The sequence below is a fragment of the Cyprinus carpio genome, chromosome B2 (assembly GCF_018340385.1).
Source record: "Cyprinus carpio isolate SPL01 chromosome B2, ASM1834038v1, whole genome shotgun sequence".
NCBI classification, from domain to species: Eukaryota; Metazoa; Chordata; class Actinopteri; order Cypriniformes; family Cyprinidae; genus Cyprinus; species Cyprinus carpio.
In genome coordinates this window covers 20,011,433-20,029,430 of record NC_056598.1, presented here as the reverse complement: position 1 = coordinate 20,029,430, position 17,998 = coordinate 20,011,433, and positions in this window count along the sequence as shown.

The following is a 17,998-nucleotide window of genomic DNA, read 5'->3' as shown; positions in this document are numbered from 1 at the left end:
GCATTGTCTTAATCACCATAATGTGTATTTCTGTCACCAAACAGCAGGCGCTCCAAGAATCTACACTGAAAATCTAGCTTTTATTTAAATTGGCAATAAACAGAAGATTTTTTTCTCAGTTTTTTAAACAAGAAAACTTATGACATATAGAGAAATATTTAGAAATTCTGTACTATTTTTCATGTATGTTCTTTGCACAAAATGTCAGATTTCCTTGAGACTAAGAAATACATAGAACATTTAATATTTAGCACTAAATGTCTGTGAGTCATCACATAAAACTAATCTTGAATTAGTTAGAGCTAGTAGTTGAAAAACGTGGAAGTAGTTGTCACCAGACTTCTGTCTGCAGCTCTCACAAGTTGAAACCATGTGACCTGCTCAATGGAAAAGAAAGTGGTTGGAAAAACAGTTCAGCTATTTTAGTCTTGAATGATGATGATCTCACTTTGCAGTGTGTATGTCAACCACAAAAAGTCAACAGGAAGCTGACATATCAGAAAAAGGCCATGCTGCATAGAAACAATCCAACGCAAGGAAACAACAGTACACACAGAACTCTGATAGCAAAGAGGCTATAAACAAACACTTTGTGTTACAAACACAGGTGTCTATCTTGAGATACGTTTCCACAGGATGCATCTATAAATGGGTTGTGCGTTCATCTAGCATGGTTGACATACATTAATACTTCTTTCCATTGAAATCTGAGGTGTACCCTGGTAAGGTACACCTGTGGTCTCGTTGTGAATATTATGCTTTTGCAGATGATCTGAGTTTCTTATTTAGAAATATACAGCTGCTAAAAGTGGTATTTATGCAGCAGCAATATGTTTTTTTGACCAAATGTTGCAGCACATGATGATATAAGATATATTTACTTTTTTACACAGGCTCATGTTCTAGGTGGTGTTTATGGCACCAACAAACACAACTACCAATATAATGTTACTAAACAAGCAGATTTTGATACTAGAAACAGTTCTTGCTTCCTGTTCCCATTGTCTATCATTAGGCAGTGCTGCATTCCAGCTGCAGTGGGCACAGATTCATCACCTTGATGTCTGTTTGGGTGAGGTCCAGTGCCCCACATCTCAAACATATTGCTTCACTGAGCTCTGCCAAAAAGGGAGAGAGAACATTATGGAGTCAAGAGAGCTCTGCATTCTGCCATGTTTTTGTTCTGGCACATTCTGGTCTTTGTTGGTTTTATTTTATTTTATTATTTTGGTGTATTTTAAAAATTTTTTTTATCATGCCTGTATTTTTTTTGTCATTTTTGTTTTGAATAGTTGCATTTGGCATCTCAAATGCACCTACATGACGTGCATGACATGCTTTTAACATATTTCTATTATTTCTTTAACATATTTATTCAGCACGTAAAGTTTATTTATTTATTTTATTATAATTTTTTTATTTTATTTTAAAATTAAAAACATTAAAACTTTTAACTTTTTTCCCAGCTCTTTGCCTCCACTTGCATAACCAAACAATAAACCTTAAAGGGGTCATATGATGTTACTAAAAAAAGAACATTATTTTGTGTATTTGGTGTAATGAAATGTGTTTATGCGCTTTAGGTTTAAAAAAACTCATTATTTTCCACATACTGCACTTTATTGATTCTCCTCTATGCCCTGCCTTTCTGAAACGCGTTGATTTTTACAAAGCTTATCGTTCTAAAAAACGAGGTGTGCTCTGATTGGCCAGCTATCCAATGCGGTGTGATTGGCTGAATACCTCAAGCATGTAATGGAAATAATATGCCCTTGACTAAACTGTGATGCCGTGTCCTGGCGGTTCAATGAGGCAAAAACAATAAAACCCATTATAAACTAGACATTTGTTGCATCCAGTGGGGACGTAATTAGGGATTATAATGACTTATACTGTCTTTTTACACGTTGCATTGCATCGCGCAGTGTAAACATAAAACCATGTCTGCATTTGTGATCGGAGAAACGACAAACAACAAGTGCAACTCCGCACTGCTCAAAACTCGCGTTTGAATCGTCAGTGGCAAATTCTTTAAATATGAAAATGTACTTACAAGCTGTGAGTCAGAACAGCCGGCATTGTAGTCTACTACCCCAGGATCAGGAAACAGTCCTCCATAAAATGTGCTGCGCAAATCTTCCCACACAATGACGTAGACATTTGGGGGCGTGTTTAAACGAGGCGTTTTAGGGGGGCGTGGACGAGTCTTAACTTTTATATAGAAGATCTCTTTGGGTTTGAGACTTTAGTCTTTGCAACTTTAGGGATCTTATCTATTCACAAACAGCTTGTAACACTCCAAAGAGAAAGGAAAACTTGAAATCGCATCATATGACCCCTTTAAAAAGGTGCATAAAGGTAATCTAATCAAGTGAAGGATTTCGACACTTGGACAGAATAGCATCTAACCAAATGCCTTAGTTCTGTGCAACTTGTTTTTTGTTGTTTAGCAGATGCTTTTTTACCAAAGTGACGCATATGCTGAATGCAGGGACGGTCCCTCTGGAGCAGCACACTTTCTTTCACAGGAAAGGCGATGGGAGGGGGGATCTCAGTGACTTTACAGTTCTTAGATTGAATTCTTGTCTGTATTCAAATCTGTAACCTTTACATTGACAGCGTAATGAGACTCTGACTTATCAGCCTGCATCAACATTTGAATCAGAAAACGTGTCTAAAAATGAATGTAGCATTGACCTTGATCAGTGTTTTGTCCTTTAAGGTCATGCATAACCCCTTTTACATCACACTGACAGCTTTCGATGATGATCCAATCAGTGAATGTAGGAACGGCTCTGGGTATTTACACAAAAGCAGAACTTAGGACAATTGAGTGCCATTGACTGTCATCAGCGACGTTAGTTCTGCTACAGACGCTCTGTTCTATTGTGTACGGCTGCTGAGTTCTGCTGCACATGACGTGCTTTGTAATAATACCCTGCAAGAAAAGTACCCAATAAACTTGCCTTTGTCAACACGTTTCAAAATTTCCACAGAATTTTTACAGTTCTACAGAATGAAGCATACTGAATCACAAGGTTGATGCAGTGCTGCAGTTTGCACAGTTTACACCTCTGGCTTTTGCCCTTGTGCATGATGATTATGAAATGGCGAGGTCTGCTCACATTGTGGTAAATGGTGAGTATTTATTAGAACTAGGGAATGTTGTTTACTGAGCAGATTGTTATGTGTGAGCTGGTGCCTTGCAAGAGGGTTTTTGTGGTTATGCTAATCTGTTTCCTTTTGTTCTGTTTTATTTTCGCATCTGCATCTTTCTTTCACTTTAGTGAAAGTCACCCTAGGTCAGGTGGAAAACACTCTTTGGCTATAAGAGATGATTCAAAAAACATTCCTGTCAAGGATAATATAATTTCTAATACATATAATTGGAGAAATAAAACCATAAGGCTTTAATAAAATAGGTTTTGACTTTATCTGTTCACACTTAATACACATAATGTGGTCATTCAGAAACCAATCAAACTTTACCAGATATAAATGTATTCATCAGCAATCTGTAACTGTCAAGGTGAACTTCCTTTAAACTTAACAACCAGCACTTCCTGTTTGTGTATGTATATGCTGATGGCTAGGCCCACACAGAAACTTCAGCTGCAAAAATGCCACCGATTTCTGTTAAATTGGGCCTTCTGTGAGTTCTTAAATGATCAAATCCCCTTTCCTTTTGTGCATGTTTATTAAATATTTTCCTGATTTGATTAACCTTTCATATACCAATAAAAGTGTAGTGCTCTCATTTTCAAATAACATATTTTATTATTTCCATTAAATCTATATGCACAATTTTGCAGATTTTTCATCAGCAGCATCGTCTGGGCCTAGCAATGACACATGCAATGCCACGACATGAATTTTGCTAAATTAAATTAAATTAAATTAAATTAAAATTTAATTAAAGTATTTATCTATTACTTATTTAACAAATTATTTGTTTAGTTCTATAGTGAAGAGTTCTGAATACGAGTAATTATATTTAGAAAAAACTACCCAGCATATGCTGGTTAGGTATGTTTTGAAGCATGGCAGCTGGTTTGAGCTGGTTCTGAGCTAGTTATAAGCTGGTCCTAAACAGGAAATAGTTGTTTAGGACCAGCATGTGACCAGTTCACAACCAGCTTATACCCAGCTCAGGACCATCTTAAACCGGCTCAAACCAGCTGACATTTGTCAAAACATTAACCAGCATATGCTGGTCTTTTCAATATGGTACTGTTGGAGCTGTAGTGCAGTGGAGAGTTCTTGCATGATATGTTGGTTCAAGGGAAAGTAAATGCCTGGCATTTAGGCATGAGGATTGATTATCTGGAAGTATAAGTGTAAAAGTTCTAAAGTTTCAATGATGGAACAATTCAAATTTTTGATCTTTTCTCAAATACCCTACTATTACAGAACACAGTCACAGTGCTTTCTTAAAGACACAAAACACTGAACATTTGCCTCTAGGGTACGATAACAAGCTCAGTGTACTCTCAGATACTGAAGAAAGTCTTCCTCTCCATTTGGGAGTTTGTGAGTTGTTCTAGTTTTCAGGTTAGATTTCCTAATGTGTTTTTGTCCTGCTGAGTTAAGGATGTACAGCTGCTTTTTGTAGCCTGATGGGCAGTCGCAGCTCTGCTGCCTGGGTGGCTGATTATCTGGGTGGCAGGCAGCAAGCCATTTAAACTTGTGCTTGTCCTGATTGTGGCTGTCCTATATTCTCTCTTTTTGGAGTTTTCTACAGTATTTCAGTTTGGTAGATGGTTCTTATGTGTTAAATGTGGGGTTAAGTGTTTTATTAAACTTTCTTCCTTCACTGAAATACTTTATTTTGTGGAAATGCTGTGGCATAATCACTTTAATTGATGATCATGTTGTATTAAATTTATTTTAATTAATAAAATGTATTACTAACAAAACTGAGTGTTCTAGACTAAAACTTCAAAATGTGTCAGCTGTGGTCTGCTTGTTATTTGTTGACTTGCTCTACACAGAGGTACCTGCCACAATTCTAAGAAAAAAACTGGATGATTACATAAATGCGGCAAAAATCTCTTGAGAAATGTCACAGTTGTTTTGGCACAAACAAAACAGCTACTTGACGCAGTTAGGTCAGACTTGTTTTTTAGTTTTTACACATATATGTTTAGACTCACACCTTTCTTGTGCTTGTTTTCAACGCCAGTTGCAACCACTAGATATTTTCAGACACCACAAGGGGTGTGTCATGTGTGGTTTCAAGGTCGAGAGACTGAAATCAACATATTTTGATGTACGTCACGGTGGTGCGATAAGTTGTTATATTTTGTCAAGTTTGAAGAAGTCTAAGAAGATTTGTAACTGCAATATTCACATTTTGTTATGGTAACAGAGGAATCAACCAAACAAACAAGTAACAATAAGGAACTGAATGACACATTGCCTGGTTTAGCAGTCAGAAGTAAAAACAAATCCGAGCTTAGCTCAAGATAAGTATTTAAGTGAAATAATAGCAGATGGCAACATTGCACTGTAACCATAACAAAGTGATGAAAGCACACAGCAGGAACATTGTCCTAATCAGTGTGATAGATCATCACTGTCACTGCTGTCTGTGCAATAATGTGTCATGCAATATCAGTAAACTTTGGCAAGATGGAATCATAAGTCACACAAGAGTTTAAAGGAATAGTTCACATTTACGATAAATGGGGACTGTAGCACTATATGTCAGTTTTGTCAACTGAATCATTCATTGAAACAATCTGACTCAAAAGAACATGCCAAAAAGAGCTAGAACTTAAGATTGTCAGTGAATGGTGATTAAAGGAATATTTCACCCAAAAATGTTTGGAGATTTGAATTTTTTTTAGCATTATGTTACTTGCTCACAGATGGATCATCGGCAGTGAATGGGTGCTGTCAGAATTTGTTAATTGTTAATATAATTGTACATTAATCTACAACATGACTGTAGTCCATCAATTAATGTTGAAAAACAGAAAGTGTTTTTATAAACAAGACATTTTTAACTTCAAACATTTAATTCCAGCTAAAATATGAGTTCTCAATCCATAAACAATGGACTGGAGTCATGTTGTGGATTATTGTGATGTTTTTATCAGCTGTTTGGACACTCATTCTGACGGCACCCATTCACTGCAGAGGATCCATTGGTGAGCAAGTGAAAAAAAATCCTTTAAACTTTTCAGCAAATTTCATTAAAGTCACACAGTTTTTTTTATAACAGCATGAGGGTGAGTAAATGATGACTACATTTTAATTTCTGGGTGTACTGTCCCTTTAACTGGAGCCTACTTGTTGTGCAAATTATGAGTTCATACTTGAATGATTTATTTTTTTTATATCATCCGAAACTTACTGAACTATGTCTTCTCTATTTTTGTATGGCTAATCAAGGATTTAATGATAGCAATGAACATAAATGTGTACAGTATCTTTTTAAATTTTTTTTTTTTTACCGGTCACATGTTTGTTTATTGTCTTATCAGTGTCAGTGAGGCCCTAGGACCCTTATAAACACTCGAAGCCAAATGACTTTTACCACACCTTGTCAAAGTCTGTGTCTCACAGACATAAACGAGTGCCGATTATTGCTCACACGATACAGTGCAATAAAGTGCACATATGCAAACAGACACTCCTTTCGGGTACAGTAAAGATAGAGCTGCTATTTATAACATATGTGTATGTATCTATGCTTATGTGCACACTGCATGTGTGAACAAGACAGGAACTCAGTTGGATCATCTTTGTTTCCAAGGCAACAGCAAGCACCATACCACCCACGCAAGGTATACAACGATCCTAGAATGGGGTTTCCTTTCACACCTTGCCTTTGCAGAGCCCGAGCTGATCCTGCCTGTGACAGCAGCCGCTTGTGCGTCACGGCAAGTGTTCTCCTGGCGTTTCACAAACGCCTACGGCTCCCTGAGCTCTTTCCCATCCCTTCTCATCTCACGGCTTGAGTGAGAGACTTCTCCACACCTTAAAGAGTCACTTCCGGCTATCAACCAGACAGAACGCAAACAGCCTTGGGCACAGTAACATCTACTGTTTATATTGTGTGATCTCAGAAATGACTAATCGCTCACGAATTTGTGAGACATAGTATGAAGACACTTTATTCTCATTCATATTAATGTCCGTGAATGTTCATCTCCTGGATTGACTTCTGTTTATTGTATTCTTGGACTCTTATACCACTGATGCATCAAGTAGAAACGATATATCCTTGTGCTGTATATGCTGCCTCTGATGGAAAAATAGCCATATTTTGTTACCTCCACTGAGAGTCCACTTTAAGCTCCCTAAGACCACAGTTAACATTAGGGATTTGTGGAGCTCAGAGAGGTTCTTCTCAATTGAGTCTTTGTGTAGTATGCCTCTAAGTAATCAAGTTTAACCTGCTTCTAATTTCAGCTTTGTTTTGTGCACAAATCAGTTTATGTAAGTTAAGAAATGGGTCTGCAATGAGGAAATTGGAATAATATTCTAAGGCATGATCTGGATCTTTGGGCTAATGCTTTGGCTGGATATCAAGGTTTACTTTTTACTTCAGAATAAGCCTGAAAATTCTTCTTTTGTGTGTGTAAATGGCTCTCTGTCTGTCTGTCTGTCTGTCTGTCTGTTTGTCTGTCTATCCATCCATCCATCCGTCCGTCTGTTCATATGTCTGTCTGCCATCTAATATATACATTTATATAATATATAATGGATAATATCTTTCTTTCTTTCTTTCTTTCTTTCTTCCTTCCTTCCTTTCTTCCTTTCTTCCTTTCTTTCTTCCTTCCTTCCTTCCTTTCTTTCTTTCCTTCCTTCCTTCCTTCCTTTCATCCATCCATCCATCCATCCATCCATCCATCCATCCGTATGTCTGTATGCCAACTATTATAAAAATACATATCATATATAATGTCTGTCTGTCTGTCTGTCTGTCTGTCTGTCTATCTATCTATCTATCTATCTATCTATCTATCTATCTATCTATCTATCTATCTATCTATCTATCTATCTATCTATCTATCTATCTATCTATCTAGTATTATAAAAGTACTATATACTACATTTTATATAGCACTATCCCAGACAGCAAGCAGTTTCGGCATTTAGATCCGGCCCACGGGGAGCAGTTGGGGGTTCGGCCCGCAAGGCCCTCAAACTGCTTGATGTCTGGGATATAACAAACAAGTGCACTAACAAAGAGTATGGCATTCTTCTCTTTCAACCTAATGAAATAAAGAGACATCCCTCCCCCTGCACCTACGGGAGGTCAGTGACAGATGGGGGCAGCTCTGAACTGGTTTCACAGACAGCTGCCAAGGTTTGGGGGTGAAGTGTTAAAGGTCAGCTCTTTTAGACTGCAGATCCCTACATTGCACACACTGATGCCCACAACATTACTACCTGCAGAACAACCACCAAAAAAGAATAAAAAAACCCCAAAAAAGAGAGTTTTACTTTGCTTTAGATCTGACATGGGGGTGTTGCTTCAGCTGTTGTCCTCATAAATCATGTTGAATGTAGGATTCAGGTATGAGTATGAATGGGGCACATATGAGTGTGTTTGTTTGAGGTGGGTGAAGGGGATGTTGTGCTAACTGACTAGCCTTTTCCAAGAGATACTCTAACGAGTTTTTCCTCTTTGCTCCAGCATTAGAACATGTCAGTACACAATGTGAGCACAGTCTGTCACTGCTGCTCTGTCAGTAAAGGATATCCTTCCTGTGGATGTGAGGGGGTGTTTCCAGAATGCATCTTCACAAAGTATTTTTAAGTATGAGCTAAAAGTGACAACATCAGTGATATCTGACATGGCCCCAGACATGGAAATGTAATTTTGATTTATCAGTTTGACGCCTTCTTCACAGTGTATCATAAACTTGAGGAACACCCAGTGGCATTTCCAATAAATCAATGAGTAAAGACTCAGAAGAGCAGTTCATTTTGCTGCTGCACATCAAATACTGTGTAAAAGACTAAAAAACAAACAAAAAAAAACAATGCCAAATTCTCAACTGAAATCATTAAGGGCCAAACTTAAAAAAATAGCACAGGTCAAACCACAAATTCCTCCAAGCTAAACTCAATACTCTGGTCTGCAGACATAGTCATTTTAAACTAGGTTGTGGCCAATCATTTTACGGGTGTGGGAGGGAGATAAAGGACAGAGAAAAAAAAAGATATATTGAGGCGTTTTAATGGAAAATAATGCACTACAGTGATCGGCAAGCTTTTTGACATGAGGTGCCATATATTTGACACACACACACACACACACACACACACACACACACACACACACACACACACACACATTTTAGGTAGTAAACACACCACACACACCCACACACACACACACACACACACATATATATATGTATATACACACATACATACATAGTATACATATTTTACATAAAAAAAATTAATTTATAGCAATATACCCCAGTTTTAAAGTTGTTTTTAACAGGTTAAATTCCTACATAACATCAAGACACACGCACACAGCATATATAGTATATAAATTTTACATTTTCTGTGATTTGTGTTTCTTTCTTTATTTGGAACCAAATATCATTACATAACATTGCATAACATTTAATAAATAAAACTATAAATAAACTTAGATTTATGCTTGACCTTTAAGTTTCTATTGTGTTGAATATTATTCTTTCTTATCATATGTAAACCCCCCCCCCCCATTTTTTAGTTGTGTCTTGCAATTTTTTGACATTATAAGAAAAGTTTTAGGTGCACATTACATGTTCTCTCTCAAAATGACACTAAGAAAAAGCCCTCTGGAAAGCAGAAACAGACTTCAATGCTCTGCCGGCTTGTTAAATGTGTAAAACCAGCTTTAGCTCCTAATGAAAGGGCAAAGGATTTGTTACTGGTTGGGCATGTATCAGGTGTTCACTGCAGTTGTGCTTTCAGAAATGTGCTGAGCCCTCTGGCTATATTACAAACGCTTGCAAAAACACATAAGAACAGAAAGACACCATGAAATAGCATTCCTTTAAGGAGTAACCAAGGCAATGCAGTGACAGGTGTACAGACACATACACGCAGTCCATTTCATTAAGTGAAAAGCTAAAAGGGCTGTTTGGGGCCTCCGGTCTGTGTTATACGCCCAGAGTGACAGACGTGCAGACTCCTCTATTGTGTGCGCAATGCCATTGGGCCTCTTTCTCTCTACCGCCGGAGGCTGCGGTGGTGGGGGCTGTTACCAGGGTCGCGTGCCCCACTTTCACAGCAGCAGATGGGCAATGAACCCCACTCGCTGCTTCCGAACCTCCGGACAGAGGGTGTCTACCCCACCTGTCAAGACCACACAAAAGCCAGACCGCTATGTCACAAAGCCCAAGATGAGTCTGCAGACTGTTGAACCTAAAGCCGCTTTTCATGCAGGACCAAGCGTGTAAATACGGAACATACTCATATTTAAAACGGGTCTTGTAGGGGGTCACATGAATACTAAGACACATCTGCCATTGATTCTTCTCATTCTCCTTCAGTCCTTTCCAAAATTCAGTTTTTGTGTACTTACTGAATAGGAATGATAATCATAAAAAAATGAATGATCTGGATTCCAAATCACAGCTCAGGTTCTTTAACGATTCCTTTAATAATACTTTTGACTTTGATGAAAAAACATAAATACAATTCTATAATGAACTGCAAATTTATTTTAATCCCAAAATAAAGGTAAAACAACAATGAACAAAAGATGTGTTATGTGGTATATTAACATATTTCGGGCCCTATTTTTAAACGCTTGCAAAACGATCTGAAACGCAAGTGTCAAAGCGCGAAAGCGCAAGTAACTTTGTGGGCGGGTCTCGGCGCTGCGGTGTTGCTATTTTCCCGGCGGGATAAATGGCTCTTGCGCCCGGCGCAAATCTAAAATGGGTTGGGCCTTTGAAGTAGCTTCATTATTCATAGGTGTGGTTTGGGCGTAACGTGAAATAAACCTATCAGAGCGTCATCCAACATTCCCTTTAAAAGCAGGTGCGCAAGTTCCATTATGGATTGCTATTTATTATGGCGTATTTACCCAGGCGCACGCCAGGAGCGGTTCACACAGCCGAGGAGACTGATGATGTACATATATGTCTTGCCACTATTGGGCAAACAGGTCTGATCCTTAATTACTACAATTAGCCTGAATAATTTGTAAGCTAGATTTTATGCCTATTTTTTCACATCTTCGTGGCCACACCCACTCAATGATTTCCGGACAGAGGGGGTCCTCCTCATGTGTGAATATTTTTTAGTGTAAAACAATTTATGATTTGCAAAAATAACTGTTGCATCTGTGTAGATTACATGAGCAAAGTGTATGCGCGTTGTGCAACGCTATACATTATGGTCAAGCATGCGCCCTTAAAATAAGGGGGTCATAGATGAACAACGCGAACGCGCCACTGACTTTAGACTAGGTTTTTTCTGGTCAGTGGCGCAGTTTGTTTTAATGGAAACAGCAACGAATAATCACCAGGGACTGTTTGCGCCGGAACACGCCTCCTTTTTTGCGCTTATATTGAACCGCCCAGCTCTCACTTAATACCTTTAATAATACGCAAGTTCATTTCACTACTAGTTTAGCGACGTGCTTTATGTGGAGGGAAAAGCGCGCTTTGCGCGTGTGCAAAATAGGAATGACACATGCGTCGGTGTACAAAGACACCACATTGTGGGATTTATGATAAAATTCTCCATGTCATTATATAAAATACCACATTGTGGGATTTATGATAAAATTCATGTTGTGTATCTTTAATTATAGAGTCAGAAGCTACAGTAATTAAAGCGCCGATCTTTACAAGCTTTTAAAACAACAAAAAAACAATATCACTTTTTTGTTCACAGAAACTGACTGCGTTTTTTGCTCAGGAATCAGACTTATCTGGTCACTCTGTATGTTTTTGATTCACTAAAAAGAAGCGACTCGCAAGAGTCGTTGCTTGGGAATTATATATCTCTCCCCACACTCTCTGCTTTTGATTCACAAAAAAGAACTGATTCATAAGAGTCAAATCGCTCATGAATCAGACAACCTGGTAGCACTGTGTGTTTTTGATTTAGTCTGTATGACTTGTATAATCATCATCAAACCTTACATTTTGAAACCTTACACAATGTGTTTGTACTAATTTCACCTATAACCTACTCTCTTTCTGTTGATTACATGGTTTTTGTTGTCCATTTAAAATGAAAAGTGCTCTAGGGCTGAAGCAAGCCGTTTATTTCCAAGTATATGTTAACTTTGAAAATGACTCTATAATCAGTACCTTACAAGCTCTTACTTAACAATTACTTGTACATTGACTGTAGGTGAATGCAAGAGTGAATGCATATGTTATGTAAAGGGCATTTGTCTGATTCGATTATGAATGGAGCGCACATCTACAATGAGATGACATCATTGTGCTGTGTCACAGCACTGTCTGAGTGTGTTTGACCCTCTCCATCTGTGTGTGGGCTTGAGCTCTTTTAGGAGCATCAGATAGTCTCTGACAGTCATAGTCTGAGCCCTGCAATTATATGTACTCTCTCAATCTCTCTTGCTCTCTCGCTCTCTGCTTCTCGAAATTTCCATGCGCACATCTCTCTTCTCCCTCTCCTTGTGAAGCAATGCTAATTGCTCTGATGAGGGTACTTTGTGTTGATTCCTCTGATTGATTTCAGCACCTGCTGCTGGATGTTTTAAGGGTTATTTTAGCACAGTTTCCTCATTTGGCAAGTGAGGAGAGGAATTCAGCAAGGACCTGCAACAATCCCACTATGTCCTCAATGCATATTTGATGTTAAAGGGATAGTTCACCTATAAAGGAAAATTCTGTCAGCATTTGTTTGCTTTTATGTCATTCCAAACCTGTATGACTTTCTTTCTTCCATAGGACACAAAGGGTAAGTTTTGGAGTATATCACAACCTTTTCAACATAATGAAAGCACACGTCAAACTTCAAAAGGACAAAGCAAATGCAATAGCTTTGTATGAGACGAACTGGTTTTTGATTCATTACTCACTAAAGGTCTCGACATCTGCTCTAGCTAGTCTAGTTTTGGCTGATTAGTAAACAAAATCAGTCTTTTGAATAAGATCAGTTCAATAAATCAATTGATTCGGTTCACAAAACTGAGGATTTTGTTCATGAATCCACTTGATTTGGTTCTCCAGTTTAAGACTTAGAAATTAACAGTAATCAGAAAATATTATCGTTTAGTCTGCACATCTCAAAGTTACCAAATGGCTTCAGAAGATTTCAAAAGACATGAGTCTTTTAGATTACATTTGTGATTCTTTTATGGTATTTTGGCATCCTTTTTGAAGCTTGCAGAACTGCTCATAATAGTGATTCACCCAGAAATCAGACATCAACTCATAAAAAAACTGACTCATTCACTCATGAAACAGACATCTCTGGTTGCACTGTATGTTTTTATGATTCACTAAAGAGAACCAAGTGGAATTCGCTTATGAATTAGTAGGATTCAGTTGAATGAATCAAAGAAAACGTTAGTCCCTAGTTTTTGTAATACACTGAAAAGAGATACCAGCACATTTTTATAAATAAATAAATAAATTGAAACTGTGATATTTTATTTGATACTATTTTAGTATCAGTTTTAGTTTTTAATAAAACAAGAGTTTTTGGAATATTTTATTTTGGCTAATGTTTATTTTATTTCAATGAACTTTCTCCATTGTTCTAGCTTTAGTTAACTAATAACCCTGGTTTGTAACAACATGAGAAAGTACATTTTTGAGTCTGCTATCGATTCAGAGCTTTGTGTCAGTGGCAAATTCTTTTGTAATCTGTTTTTGAGGTGGCATTCCTCTCTAGAGGATTACATAACTCACACAAGGTCAAACCGAAACACTCTCTAAAATTCACACTTTCAATGGCCTTAAACAAACAGCAGTTCACTGATGTCAAGCATTAAACCTGTCATGGCGTGTGCTGATGCAGATGACTGTATTACATTAGCCTCATTTACAGCGGCAGCATAGAAATTGCAATCAGTCTCAGACTTCAGTGCTACAGCTGTATGCTCCAGCAGCATATCAAAGCGATCAATTACCCTTGCACAGAAACGCTTGAAATGGAATGGTTGTAAGTTAAGCTGTGTTTGAGAGAAGCAGGCAACAGGAAGTCCATTGAAGGATGTGATGTGTAACCTAATTCCTTACCGTACAGATTGCCACACAGCAAACCGAGAAATGACGCCAAGCATTGATCTTCTGTCGGGTACATTGATGTAATGCCGGCTTAAGGAGATGAGCGTTTTTTTCTGCTTTGTAGCTCCAGTTTATTAGGAAGATCTGATGTGTAATTAATTTATCAATAAATTCTGTGTAGATTTGAATCAACTGGAAATTATTTTCCAATTTTACAAATTAGGAAAAAATTTAAATTCCACATTATGCAAAGGACTCTAACGCTCACATGTTCCCATGCAAAATATGTAGGCAGTTACGTAACAGTCAGTGGTTTTGTCAGTTTAAGCAATGAATAACTTTCTAGTGCCCAAAGGATGATCATAGTTCAAAAACAAACAATATGCAGGTATTTGCTTCTCCCTGAGAAAATATTCCATGACCGTGAAAGAGAAACAAATCTCTAGGCATTCCTGAAACCCCAAGGCTGTACATTAATATCTGTGTCTGATACTGGATGCTTGTGATAGTAGACATATCTGACACATAATTGGTTGAGACTTAAGTGTATCTTATGATATGGTGTCAGACAAAACCAAATCCAAAAATGATAGTTATGTATAATGATAGATCTGTGTAAGCATTCCTTAGGCAGCAAAAAAAAAAAAAAAAAAAAAAAAACTACAGTCCTTCATTCGTGTACAGTCGTTTTTTTTTTTTTTAGTGTTTATCTATTTTATTTTCTAACTTTATTGTCTTTTTTAATTTAGTTTTTGTTTTCACTTGTCATTTTTAGTTAGAGCTTTCTAGTTTTTATTTAGTTACTTTGTAGTTTTAATGTTTTAGGGTTGTCAAAGTTAATGTAATGCTAGGTAGTGTCATTTTTTTTTCAGTGTTATTTCTGTCTATTTCATTTTTAATGCAGGTGGATTGTGAAAGGTTTTATACAATGCACCAAGAACTGAAACAAAATTTATTTGTGTCCATTTTTAGTTTAGTTTAGTAAGTTTGAATCAATATTTTTCACTCTTTGAAGCTAGTTGTTATTTTTATTCCATATTTAGTTTTCATTACATATTATGATGTATGTACAATGCTGTATGTACATGCTAAGCCACGTTAATATATTCTATCAGACATGGTGTGAGTTCCTGTCAACGATTTCTATCAGCAAAATGTGTGAAATTATACCGAAACCTCAGAAAAAGGGTGTTGTATGAATCTTCACATTTTTAACAGGCCTCCATAAATAAGCTGTGACAGTACATTGGCAATGGTACCATCCTTCCACTGTAAATTTTTTATTGCTGTCATTTTGTTTTATAGAAAACTCTATTGATTTTCCCAGATCACCAGGACAGGAAGCCACAGACTCATTGCATAGTTGATCCCCTGAATTATAAATGTGTGTATATGTGTGCTGGTGCATTAGAATGCATTTTCCTGCCATGATGTCTGTGTATATCTCTTTGTTGGAGAAATACTCTTCTTTCAGTATAGGCAGAAACAAGGCAATCAAATAGCTTATGATTTATTCAAGCTTTGTTTTTTTATTCCCTGGAGTATTTTCTGCTCACTTACATAATTATGTGGCTTTCTCTCACTTAGTTCTGCTCTGGAGAGGTGCACATTGCTGGCAGGCGTGATTCATTGTTTGGGCTGCATTGCTTTACTCATTTAATTTAATGGAGCTCGGGCTACATGCCTTCCTGCCTCAGTGCTTATGAGGCCCATGTGAACTTACTTTCTTCTACATCAGCTGTTCTGACCAATTCAGATGCTTTCCTTTGATTAAAAGCTCACTTTGGTGAATTAGGTTTCCGGGAAATGGAGTTGTTAAATTTTAGATCTGCTACTAAAAGTTAAGGCTTATGTCATATCTGAACTGGTGTTCGTAGTAGATGTTATGGTTTGTAACCAATGTGTTGATTATTTACAGTATGTGGAAACCCAGAGGAACATTTTATCGCTCATTTTTGATGCTTACGAGACCTTGTTTGTGATTTGGAAATAGTTTGTAATCAGGCTATCCAATAGCAAAATAGGGCATTGCCATAATAAGAATGATTAACAGACATGAGATCATATCCAAGATAATGAAACAGCCATGTGTTGTCGTCAAGGGGCAGTGAGGGGCCACATGTGCTGTTTTGTGTGGTGATGCTGGGAGACTCATAGACATGCATTAGTTTCTGGCTCAGACTTCAGTGAGCTCATCCTGTCATTACTCTGTGTGGCTGACGTATGGCCAGAGACCAGGGAACCTGGCTGCAGCTGTTGTCAGGGAAACCGAGTTCAACTCTCTGATTTCGAGACATTGTGTTCGGAAGCTTTAGGTGTAATAATAATTGGTGAATCAGTGCTTTTAGTAAAGATCGTGCTTGTGTCATAAGCAGGGACATTCAGTCTCACATACTCTGACATGTTGTACCATGGGGCTTATGACGGCAATGTGGGTTTTAATAATTTCCTGTTCTTTATCTTGTATCACACCAAATAAATAGGTAGCAAAATGGTAAAAAAGGATTGTGCAACTATAATCTAAGCATTAAATATTGTTTTTATCTTTTTATGCAACCGTTCAAACTGAACCCCTCCATATGGGCTCCATGGAAAATCTTAAAGAATGTAAAATGATTTAAAAAAATTAGCAATAGCAATCGATATAGAGTTTTGTAATATACTAATGTAGCTATAGTTTATGTACAACGGAATATTATACATGTTTTGGATGCCTGCTGTTTCTGCTTGCTTACTAGTGCTCTGGATCAATATTTGTTGTAAAAATAAATAAACACTTGTAAAAAATAATAATGCTTATAATAATTAAAACATTAAATATGTTAAAATATATCTTGAATATTCTATTATTGGCTAGAAAAATTCGTAGAAAAATACACACTAGCATTCAAAATTTGGAGTCTGTAAGTTTTTTTTGTTTTTAAAGTTTTTATGAAGAAAAAATTCAGTAAAGAAGATCGTAATAAAATCAACAAAACTAATAATTTCTTTCAAAAAAGAAAAAAATCTAAACGATCTTATCTAACTCTAAACTATTAATATTAATAATAATACATTAATAATTTTTTTCTACATAATCTATATATATTCAATCTATTGTCATTGATTCAAAATGAATTTTCTATATATATATATATATATATATATATATATATATATATATATATATATATATATATATATATATATATAGAAATTCATTTTGTTTGACAAATAATTGCTTTTTTGATTCGGAAACATGATGTTACATTATCTTATTTCATTATCACTCTTTTTCAGTTGTATTATACAGTAAATAAAATATAGGGGTTTAATAAAATATAATTAACTCTGTATTTTAAGAAGGAAATCATCATATCTGGATTTTTAAAAACCCCTGACCATTTGCTATCATTGTTTTTCTCACAAATGTCAATACCAATGCATCACTTCTCAAACTTTCTCTGACTTTCTGAATCACTTGTTCAGTGCATGCGAAGTCTATGACCATTTAAGTGCCATTGCACTATTCTGCGATCTTCAACCATGAGGTTCAAGTTAACATGTGCTATTGATGAATGACTGCAATGACTACCTTCAATTCTAAACAACCACTCTTAGAATTTTTACTCTAGGGGTCAAAGTTTAGAATATCAACTACTAGAAATCTTGAGCTCATGAGCACTCTTCTTTGCTTTGATGTGTAGTTGGGTGGGCCGGAGCCGTTACGACATTCCATGTGGAATCTATATTAAAACCAGTCATGATTATAATGTCTTCCCTCCTGCTGACGCACACAGAGAAACTGGCCTTTATGGTCCTCTATAGAGGGATGC